The sequence below is a fragment of the Aquarana catesbeiana genome, linkage group LG07, assembly GCF_042186555.1.
Source record: "Aquarana catesbeiana isolate 2022-GZ linkage group LG07, ASM4218655v1, whole genome shotgun sequence".
In the NCBI taxonomy this organism is placed as follows: Eukaryota; Metazoa; Chordata; class Amphibia; order Anura; family Ranidae; genus Aquarana; species Aquarana catesbeiana.
The window spans coordinates 139,580,470-139,592,832 of NC_133330.1; the positions used below are offsets into that span (position 1 = coordinate 139,580,470).

The 12,363-nt window shown below is 41.4% G+C and overlaps 1 protein-coding gene across 1 annotated transcript in view; it reads left to right on the forward strand.

Annotated features, from left to right (window-relative positions):
* The window catches only part of GUCY2C (guanylate cyclase 2C), a 1,918,134-nt gene that overhangs the window by 281,656 nt on the left and 1,624,115 nt on the right, over positions 1-12,363 (forward strand). The gene's annotated exons all lie outside the window — the stretch shown is intronic.

The following is a 12,363-nucleotide window of genomic DNA, read 5'->3' on the forward strand; positions in this document are numbered from 1 at the left end:
TGTGGGTGCAAAAGGCCATGCTGGTGCAGTGGTGGCAGGTGCAGAAGGGTGCATCTGTGCAATGGTGGCTGGTGAAAAAAAGACTATGTTGGTGCAGAAGGGCGCATTTGTGAAACAATTAAGGGTGCAGAAGGGCACATCAGTGTAGTGGCGGTAGGTTTATAAGGTGTATCAATGCCAGATGCAAAAGGGCTTGTCAGTGAAGATGGGTGCAGAATTGTGCCTTGGTTCAGTGGTGGCAGGTGCATATGTAGGTAAAATGTTGCTGGGCACAGGAGGGTGTGTTGGTGCAGTGAAGGTAATCACAGAAATGTGTGTTGGTGCAGTGGTGGCACATGCAGAACCGTGTATTGTTGTGACAGCAGTAGGTGCGGAAGGTTGCATTAGTCCAGTGGTGCAAAAAGCGCCAAAAGTATTTGCTATTGTAGAGGTGTTGCGCAAGGTTGTGCGTTTGGCTGCAGTATGCTTGTCTATGGCCCCACTCCCTATTCCCACTTACTCAGCTTGCTGCTCTCCTACATCCTCCCTGTGGCCTTCACAGGCCACACACTTCCAGGGTTGCTGCTGAAATTGAAGCAGTGCAGAGATAGTTGCAGACTAAAGCCTCGTACACCCGATTGGCTTTTCCCCTGGGAATTGTGTGATGACAGACTGTTGGCCTAAAATCCAACCATTTGTATGCTCCATTGGACAATTGTTGTCGGATTTTCTGTGGACAAATGGATGACAGGCTTATAAATTTTCTGCGGACAACGGTCTGTTGTGAGATTTTCCGATCATGTGTACACAAGTCCGCCAGACAAAAGTCCAAAGTACAAACATGCATGCTCGGAATCAATGCTCACCAAACACAACACTAGCAGAAGGTGCCCAAAGGGTGGCGCTAAAGAGCTGAAAAGTCACGTAGTACGTTACTACATTTGTGTTTGTTGGCTGACAATTGTGTGCCATTTGTATGCAAGACAAGTTCATGGCCAACGCCCTTCGGACAAAAGTCTGACGTTTTGTCTGTGGAAAATCCGATCGTGTGTACGAGGCTTAAAATTTCATACTGATGCCATCGTTTTTACGGAAAACTTCAATTATACATTCCCAACTACATCATGGTATAATATAGTATACAGTACTTTCTTAGAATATAAGATATACACATGCAATCTTTTTGATAATAAATTCCAATGAGGGGGCGTATAAGAAGCAAAGTCATGAAAACAAAAACTAAAAATGTTTTGATATAGCACAGATACCACCTTGTTTTACATTTATGTAAAACCTGATGAGGTTATCGAACGAATGATTTTTTTTTGTTTTTTGTTTTTGCATGCTAACCTTAGATTGAACCTGAAGAGTTTACTAAAGTCACGAAAATTCTTGTACGACAGAATAAAAATTTGGAAGTGATGTAATGTGTTGTAGTGTATTTGCATTGCATTTTTGAATAACAACTGTACTGATTAAATGAAAATCGTACGATCTGGCTTAGTCCGAAAAAAAATTTGTGCATGTCCGTTTGGATAATATCAGCTGAACTGTCATGATCGGCTCTCGAAAGCTCTGTACTAATGATCAGATTATCGTACGATCGCTCTGAAAGCTGTATTTTTCATGCGATTTTCTGATCATGTATACAGGGCATTAGTCCTGCATGAATTTATGCTTTTGGGTTTAACACAAACATTTTGTTTAAAGCGGAACTTTAATCATAACAATTTGATAGCAATTAATGTTCTTTAACAAAAGAACATACATTCTACATTAATAACTATGCTACCAACATTAGTATGTGCCCTCCTTGGTCTCAAAAATTATGTCACGTTCTTCAATTTAAATATGTACATTTCCAGCCCTGATTTTATGTCTTGGCTCAGATAGAGAGGAAAGATGACAGAAACTAACAGTGCTGAAGTTCTCAGGCTGCCCATGAGAAAGATAGGGAAGAAAATTAGGGAGATAAGATAAAAAAACTATCCTTGTATGTTAAATTATTTTGTGCCTCCCTGGCAGCCTTAGGCCTGGGGGGCAAGTCCAGCCAGGTGGCCCATTGAACCACCGAATCAGCATACCATCACCAGTGCCCATCGACGCAGCCTCACCAGTGCCCATCAGCACAGCCTCACCAGTGCCCATCAGCTCAGTCTGTTCAGTGCATGGGGATTAGAGAGGAGAGCCTCCAGATTAGAAACAGACTGCACAATGGACATTAGAGAAAGACCTCCCTCCAGGTCCCATTAGAATCTGTTGTTAAACAGTGTTTTTTTTTTTTAAAGGCAGAAGTTGTACTTTGTGCAAAATGAAGGGGCAGGGCCAGGGTGGGTCATGGGCTGTGCCTGACAGGGGGCCCTTGCTTTATTTGGTCCAGGGGCCCTGGGTGTTGTCAGTCTGCCCCTGGACAGCAGGGCGCACCAGGGAGTCAGGACCAGCGTGACTGGCTAGGGCTACAAGTTTACTTGACCCCAGGACAAGAGCATCACACCCCCAGGTTCGGAGGAGGCCATGCAAGGACCTGCTGAGCTAGCACCGCTCCCATCGCTGAGGTGAGAGACCCTGACACCCGCAGCTGAACCCCACATCCCATCTAACCCCTCATACACTCTATTTACCCTGTCCTAGGCCAGTGCCCACCCAGTAGCCTAAAATAGCCCTCAACACTGTGGGTCCTGCTGGGGCTGGCAATGGCCAGCAGGACCCACAAGGCCAGCGGAACGCACAGGCTATGGCCAGTGGCAAGCGGCCAGCAGGCTCCCTGCTGTGGGTCAGTGGGTGGATGGGTGGCTGGCACAGTGCATCCTGCTGCAGGTGGCAAGCCTGGATCCCTGCTGTGTCCATTATAGAATCTGTTAGAAAGAGTCCCCTCCAGGTCCCATTAGAGACTGAAAAGGAGAATAATGGGGCCTGGAGGGGGCCTCTTTCTAATAGAGTGTACAGTGAACACCTTCATTTACTCTGGTCTTCATGGGACCCCCTCCTTGTGCCATGACTCTCACGCCTGCCCCAACCTCTCACAAAGTAAAAATTAAATTGGCACTGTGTAGCGCTCCTTTTACCTTAACTATAGGTACTGCAGCTGTAGCTGACTCCTGTGTCCTCTGTGGTTGGCTGGCTCCTGCGTCCTCTGTGCCTTGCTGGCTCCCACGTCCTCTCTGGCTGGCTCCTGTTGGTGGCTGGCTGGCTCCCGCATCCTCTGTGGCTGGCTCCTGCTGGTGGCTGGCTGGCTCCCGCATCCTCTGTGGCTGGCTCCTGCTGGTGGCTGGCTGGCTCCCGCATCCTCTGTGGCTGGCTCCTGCTGTTGGCTGGCTGGCTCCCGCATGCTCTGTGGCTGGCTCCTGTGGGTGGCTGGCTCCTGTGGGTGGCTGGTCAGCACCCTGCTGTGGCTGGCTCCCTGGTGTGGGTGGGTCACCGTGGGTGGCTGGCATCCTGCTGTGGATGGTCACAGTGGCTGGTTAGCTCCTGCGGGTGGCTTGCTGGCACGCTGCTGTGGCTGGCTGGCTACCTGCTGTGGGTGGGTCACCATGGCTGGCTGGCTCCTGGTGTGGCTGGCTGGTTTCCTGGTGTGGGTGGTTCACCTTTGGTGACTGGCTGGCACCCTGGCCCTGCTGTGGGTGGGTCACCATGATGGCTGGCTTCTGTGGGTGGCTGCCTGGCACCTTGCTGTGGGTGGCTGGCCTGGCTCCCTGCTCTGGGTCAGTGGGTGGCTGGCACGGTGCACATTGCTGCGGGTGGCTGGCCTGGCTCCCTGCTGTGTGTTAGTGGGAGGGTGGCTGGCTGGCATGGTGTACTCTGCTGCGGGTGGCTGGCCTGGCTCCCTGCTGTTGGTCATTGGGTGGGTGGGTGGCTGGCTGGCACAGTGCACCCTGCTGTGACTGACAGAGAGCGGTACTGACAGAGGAATGGGTGGACAGAGAGGAGGGGCTGACAGAGAGGAGGGGCGGACAGAGAGGGGTGGGCTGACAGAGAGGGGTGGGCTGACAGAGAGGGGGTACCCTGACTGTGAGGGGTGGGCTGACAGAGGGGTGGGCTGATAGAGAGGGGGGGCACTGACAGAGAGGGGCGAGCTGACAGAGAGGGGCTGGCTGACAGAGATTGGCAGGCTGACAGAGAGGGGGTACACGGACTGTGAGGAGTGGGCTGACAGAGAGGGGTGAGCTGACAGAGAGGGAGTACACTGACTGTGAGGGGTGGGCTGACAGAGAGGGGCAAACTGACAGAGAGGGGCGAGCTGACAGAGGGGGTACACTGACTGTGAGGGGATAGATGAGAGATAGACCTCAGAAGACACACAGCGCGCCAGGCAGAGAGGAGGGACTCCTGCAGCAAGTGGTCGCGATCACCCACAGACCAGTGAATAATATAAAATTTAAATTTGCGCTGAATGATGAAAAAACTGTGAAAAAGAAAACTAAAGCAGCTGCCACACACAAAGTGCTACTCAATAGAAATGTAAAATTATGGAAATGTGGCACTAGCAAATGTTAATAGACATGTGTGACCAAGTGTAGATCAGTGCAGATGTGACTATACAAAGCAAAAAACATGTAAATAAAGTCCAAATAAATGTGTTGAATGTTCTGATCCGCAATGGGAAAAAACTTTTGAAGTGCAATGGACCACAGATGCTCCAGGACTTTTCAGGTGCAGAAACGCCACCCACACATGTGTCCCCACTCACCAAATGGCGATGACCCCCAGCTTTGCAGTCTGGGGGTCACTTCAGGCTTATGTGATGGTATCCAGTGAAGGTCAGGAGTGGTGTTGTGCACATTAGATCAAAGGATTGTTGGAATTTCTCAGCAAAATCACCAGGCACCAAAAAAGGAAAACATGGATCTAATAGTGAAAAGTACCGTTTGAAAAGGGATTTATTCCATATACAAATGGGTATTTACAAAATAGTTGATAAAACAGGCATGTAAATCGATTAAAGACGGATCCGGACGCTGCTCACAGCGTGTGTTCCAGAAACTAGGAAGAGCGTTTCATGGAACAGGGAATGACGTCAGTGCCACCGGAAATACGTCGTTTTTTCCCATTGTGGATCAGAATATTCAGCACATTTATTTGGACTTTTTTGCTTTGTATATTCACATCATCTACACTTGGTCACACATATCTATTAACATTTGCGAGCATCACATTTCCACCCACAGACCAGCCCCGTCTCCACACGTGACCAGCTCCGCCGGGCCAATCGCAGACGCCCATGTCGGTCGCCTGCACATGACCCTGTTCGGCCAATTACAGAGCGCTCGCATGGACTACAGCTCCCAGAATGCCACAGCGTAGCGGTTTTCTGATAGAACACCCTCCTGTGGCCGTGCCCCTGGCCCAACTTTCTCAAAGAAATTAAAATAAAAATAGTCAGCGAGCGGTCGCCGGCCATTTTGCATATAACTTGGAATGCCTGGGAGGAAATTGCCACCCTGCCCCCCGGCCCAGCCCTCCCCTGCTGGCAGCAGAGTTTTTCATGTTACCTCTCCTGCTTCTCTTTTCTCCCTAATCTATGTTCCCTTCACACAGTCTGTGTTATTAAGTGTTCTTGCATAGCAAGACCACTTACTGTTATCTCACATATATATTATTAAGTGTTCTTGCATAGCAAGACCACTTACTGTTATCTCACATATATTTTATTATTATAGCCAAATTTAACACCCTAACTCCTCCCACAGTTTTTACACTACATAGACAAGTAATATACCGAAACGTGCGGATTGTTCCCGATTGGTGTGCTATTACTTTGTGCAACGTTTCGCCAAATGGTTCACGAAATATCGTCATTTTTGCGCCGAAATTGGTCCCATAGGAATGAATGGGGAAATGTTCAAAACTAGAGTGGGAGGTGACAAAAGCTGAAAAATCAGGACATGATCTCTAAACTGCCACCGCTCCCTCATTTTCAAGCCCACCTACACAAATCTTATATAAAAACGTTCAGCTATCCCTGCTGCCACTAAACATGTCCACGGCTAAGCCATAGTCCTGATAGTTTTCACAATATGACCATTTGTTTGTAACTCACGCCGTCCATTGACATTCATTGAAACTCTACTCTAGCCCCCTCCAGATTTGAAGGGCAATATCTAAACTGTGACTGTGCCTTCATTTTTAATATTTCAGAGACATACTATGCATCAAAATCTAGGTCTGGGTCTTGTGATTCTCACAATATAAAGATCTTCGCTGTAGGATTTATAGTTTTTAAAATACGACCATTTGAAGTACTGCACAGTTATTACAGCTATCATGATCCTGTGTATTGAGCAGTGGTTATGAAGTTATGCTTCATACAGGGCATGAGCGTTGCTAGGAAACAGTGGTTGTAAACACAAGATGCTGAGACCCCCCAAATGCATGTGGTCATACCTTCATCTGCTAGGCTTGATAATGCTTGTAGACTACTGGTGGAGGCAAGAACACTTCACACAATTTCCCCAGAAATTGTAGCTTTTCTAGTTAAGTGTTCTTGCATAGCAAGACCACTTACTGTTATCTCACATATATATTATTAGTGGGAATGCTTTAGCAGTCCCACTATTGTTATTCGATTTTATTTATTCTTCTTTTTCTTCTTATTCCGTACGTTTTTTGGTTCTGCGTAACTTCTGCATACTTTCAGCTATTAAAACCATTCAACTATCAAAATGTTCGTCTCTTTTAGCTGATGTGTGCTCTTTTTCAACTTTTTTTCTACCATTTATACTTTTTAAAATATTAAGCTTTTTATCACTTTTTTTAACATTGAAGTCAATGGTAGCATGCTTCAGATCCTTAAATTCTTCTTCCGCTCCCAAAAGTTTCAGCTCCTTCATACCTTTACCTACAGACACCAAACAAACTTTAAAATGTTCACAAAATATTCAGCTATCTGGCTATAGCTTTTCAGTTTGATATCTTTTACAGTTTTTGAGAAAAAGCTTTTTGTTTAGAGGTCATTTCAGGAAATTTTAGCCATTAATCAGAGTGTACTGTGTTTGTTTTGTTGCCATGGTTACCAAAGCTTCTGTTATACACAGGGGGGGAGGTGGCTGGAGCATCTCAGCTCTGATTACAGAGCCCGGGGGAGGGGACAGACACACCATGTACTGATTTATAATAGAGGAATATGATGGGGCAGTTTTGATGGGGCAATTCTGATGGGTCAGTTTTGATGGTGGCAATATGATGGGGCAGTTTTGATGGGACAAATCTGATGGGGCAGTTTTGATGGTGGCAATATGATGGGGCAGTTTTGATGGGGGCAGTTTTGATGGTGGCAATATGATGGGGCAGTTTTAATGGGGACAATTTTGATGGGGCAATTCTGATGGGGCAGTTTTGATGGCAGTATGATGGGGCAGTTTTGGTGGCGGCCATTTTAGCAATATAGCTATTCAGCATTCCCACGCATTTTCCCCAGGAAATGCGTTTTCTAGTTCTTCTTTTTCTTCTTATTCCGTACGTTTTTTGGTTCTGCGTAACTTCTGCATACTTTCAGCTATTAAAACCATTCAACTATCAAAATGTTCGTCTCTTTTAGCTGATGTGTGCTCTTTTTCAACTTTTTTTCTACCATTTATACTTTTTAAAATATTAAGCTTTTTATCACTTTTTTTAACATTGAAGTCTATGGGAGCATGCTTGAAATCCTTAAATTCTTCTTCCGCTCCCAAAAGTTTCAGCTCCTTCATACTTTCACCTACAGACACCAAACAAACTGTAAAATGTTCACAAAATATTCAGCTATCTGGCTATAGCTTTTCAGTTTGATATCTTTTACAGTTTTTGAGAAAAAGCTTTTTGTTTAGAGGTCATTTCAGGAAATTTTAGCCATTAATCAGAGTGTACTGTGTTTGTTTTGTTGCCATGGTTACCAAAGCTTCTGTTATACACAGGGGGAGAGGTGGCTGGAGCATCTCAGCTCTGATTACAGAGCCCGGGGGAGGGGACAGACACACCATGTACTGATTTATAATAGAGGAATATGATGGGGCAGTTTTGATGGGGTAATTCTGATGGGTCAGTTTTAATGGTGGCAATATGATGGGGCAGTTTTGATGGGGTAATTCTGATGGGTCAGTTTTGATGGTGGCAATATGATGGGGCAGTTTTGATGGGGCAATTCTGATGGGTCAGTTTTGATGGTGGCAATATGATGGGGCAGTTTTGATGGGACAATTCTGATGGGGCAGTTTTGATGGTGGCAATATGATGGGGCAGTTTTGATGGGGCAGTTTTGATGGTGGCAATATGATGGGGCAGTTTTGATGGGGACAATTTTAATGGAGCAGTTTTAAAGGTGGCAATATGATGGGGCAGTTTTGATGGGGGCAATATGATGGGGCAGTTTTGATGGTGGCAATATGATGGGGCAGTTTTAATGGGGACAATTTTGATGGGGCAATTCTGATGGGGCAGTTTTGATGGCAGTATGATGGGACAGTTTTGATGGCGGCCATTTTAGCAATTTAGCTATTCAGCATTCCCACGCATTTTCCCCAGGAAATGCATTTTCTAGTTATTCTTATTATAGCCAAATTTACCACCCTAACTCCTCCCACAGTTTTTACACTACATAGACAAGTAATATACCGAAACGTGCGGATTGTTCCCAAATGGTGTGCTATTACTTTGTGGAACATTTTGCCGAATGGTTCACGGAATATCGTTGTTTTTGCGGCAAAATTAGTCCCATAGGAATGAATGGCGAAATGTTCAATGTCATTTAATTGATGTGCTATTACCTTGTGGAACTTTGTGAAAAGCTGAAAAATACCAGTGTGAATCCGGCCTCAAAGTCATTTAATTGGTGTGCTATTACTTTGTGGAACGTTTCACCGAATGGTTCACGAAATATCATCGTTTTTGCGGCGAAATTGGTCCCATAGGAATGAATGGCGAAATGTTCAAAACTAGAGTGGGAGGTGACAAAAGCTGACAACCCCATGATCATACCACTCTAACTCCTCCCACAGCTTTTAAACTACATAGACAGTAATATACCAAAACGTGCTGATTGTTCCCGATTGGTGTGCTATTACTTTGTGGAACGTTTCGCCAAATTTTTCACGAAATATTGTAGTTTTGTGGAAAATTGGTCCCATAGGAATGAATGGTGAAATGTACAATGTCATTTAATTGGTGTGCTATTACCTTGTGGAACTTTGTGAAAAGCTGAAATATACTAGTGTGAATCCGGCCTCAATGTCATTTAATTGGTGTGCTATTACTTTGTGGAACGATTCGCCGAATGGTTCACGAAATATCGTCGTTTTTGTGGCAATATTGGTCCCATAGAAATGAATGACGAAATGTTCAATGTCATTTAATAGGTGTTCTATTACCTTGTGAAAAGCTGAAATATACCAGTGTGATTCCGGCCTCAATGTCATTTAATTGGTGTGCTATTACTTTGTGGAACGTTTCGCCGAATGGTTCACGAAATATCGTTGTTTTCGCGGCAAAATTGGTCCCATAGGAATGAATGGCGAAATGTTCAAAACTAGAGTGGGAGGTGACAAAAGCTGACATTATGACCCCCCCATGATCACCAAAACATTATGACCACCCCATGAAAAAAAAATAATATTTTTTTTTAAAAAGAAATCATTTTTGAAAAAAAAAACATTTTTGAAAAAAAATAATTTTTGAAAAAAAAAAATATTTTTGAAAAAAAAAATAATTTTTGAAAAAAAATCATTAAAAAAAATCATTTTTGAAAAAAAAATAAAAAAAAAAATTTTTTGAAAAAAAAAAAAATTTTTGAAAAAAAAAATCTTTTAAAAAAATGTTCAGCTCTTTCAGCTAATAAAGGGACTTCAACTGTTTTACTACTATTTATACTTTTTAAAATATTAAGCTTTTTAACACTTTTCACAGTTACTCAAGCCACTCCACCCAGTTACTCCGCCCACTCCAGTTGTAGAGGCAAGAACACTTTTCACAATTTCCCCAGAAATTGTAGCTTTTCTAGTTATCATTATTATAGCCTAATTTATCACCCTAACTCCTCCCACAGCTTTTACACTACATAGACAAGTAATATACCGAAATGTGCGGATTGTTCCCGAATGGTGTGCTATTACTTTGTGGAAGGTTTCACCGAATGGTTCACGAAATATCGTTGTTTTTGCGGCAAAATTGGTCCCATAGGAATGAATGGCGAAATGTTCAAAACTAGACTGGGAGGTGACAAAAGCTGACATTATGACCCCCCATGATCACCAAAACATTATGACCACCCCATGAAAAAAAAATAATATTTTTTTTTAAATCATTTTTGAAAAAAAAAATCATTTTTGAAAAAAAAAACATTTTTGAAAAAAAAAAACACATTTTTGAAAAAAACAAAAAAACAAAAAAAATCATTTTTGAAAAAAAAACACATTTTTGAAAAAAACAAAAAAACAAAAACATTTTTGAAAAAAAATCATCTTTGAAAAAAAAAAATCATTTTTGAAAAAAAAAACATTTTTGAAAAAAAAAACATTTTTGAAAAAAAAAAAAAAACATTTTTGAAAAAAAAAATCTTTTGAAAAAATGTTCAGCTCTTTCAGCTAATGATGGGACTTCAACTGTTTTACTACTATTTATACTTTTTAAAATATTAAGCTTTTTAACACTTTTCATAGTTACTCAAGCCACTCCACCCAGTTACTCCGCCCACTCCAGTTGTAGAGGCAAGAACACTTTTCACAATTTCCCCAGAAATTGTAGCTTTTCTAGTTATCATTATTATAGCCTAATTTACCACCCTAACTCCTCCCATAGCTTTTACACTACATACTGTAGACAAGTAATATACCAAAATGTGCAGATTGTTCCCGATTGGTGTGCTATTACTTTGTGGAACATTTTTCCAAATGGTTCACGAAATATCGTCGTTTTTGCGGCAAAATTGGTCCCATAGGAATTAATAGCGAAATGTTCAATGTCATTTAATTGGTGTGCTATTACCTTGTGGAACTTTGTGAAAAGCTGAAAAATACCAGTGTAAATGCGGCCTCAATGTCATTTAATTGGTGTGCTATTACTTTGTGGAACGTTTCGCCGAATAGTTCACAAAATATTGTTTTTTTTGCGGCGAAATTGGTCCCATAGAAATGAATGGCGAAATGTTCAAAACTAGAGTGGGAGGTGACAAAAGCTGACATTATGACCCCCCATGATCACCAAAACATTATAACCACCCCATGAAAAAAAAATAATATTTAAAAAAAAAAAATCATTTTTGAAAATAAAATCATATTTGAAAAAAAAATCATTTTTGAAAAAAAAAAAACATTTTTGAAAAAAACAAAAAAACAAAAAAATCATTTTTGAAAAAAAAAACACATTTTTGAAAAAAAAAAAAAAAAAAAAACATTTTTGAAAAAAAAATCATTTTTGAAAAAAGAATAAAAAATATTTTTGAAAAAAAAAAAAATTTTTGAAAAAAAAATCATTAAAAAGAATCATTTTAGAAAAAAAATTTAAAAAAATACATTTTTTTTCAAAAAATAATTTTTGAAAAAAAAAAAATCTTTTGAAAAAATGTTCAGCTCTTTCAGCTAATGATGGGACTTCAACTGTTTTACTACTATTTATACTTTTTAAAATATTAAGCTTTTTAACACTTTTCATAGTTACTCAAGCCACTCCACCCAGTTACTCCACCCACTCCAGTTGTAGAGGCAAGAACACTTTTCACAATTTCCCCAGAAATTGTAGCTTTTCTAGTTATCATTATTATAGCCTAATTTACCACCCTAACTCCTCCCACAGCTTTTACACTACATACTGTAGACAAGTAATATACCAAAATGTGCAGATTGTTCCCGATTGGTGTGCTATTACTTTGTGGAACATTTTTCCAAATGGTTCACGAAATATCGTCGTTTTTGCGGCAAAATTGGTCCCATAGGAATTAATAGCGAAATGTTCAATGTCATTTAATTGGTGTGCTATTACCTTGTGGAACTTTGTGAAAAGCTGAAAAATACCAGTGTAAATGCGGCCTCAATGTCATTTAATTGGTGTGCTATTACTTTGTGGAACGTTTCGCCGAATAGTTCACAAAATATTGTTTTTTTTGCGGCGAAATTGGTCCCATAGAAATGAATGGCGAAATGTTCAAAACTAGAGTGGGAGGTGACAAAAGCTGACATTATGACCCCCCATGATCACCAAAATATTATAACCACCCCATGAAAAAAAAATAATATTTAAAAAAAAAAAATCATTTTTGAAAATAAAATCATATTTGAAAAAAAAATCATTTTTGAAAAAAAAAAAACATTTTTGAAAAAAACGAAAAAATCATTTTTGAAAAAAAAAAACACATTTTAAAAAAAAAAAAAAAAAAAAAAACATTTTTGAAAAAAAAATCATTTTTGAAAAAAGAATAAAAAA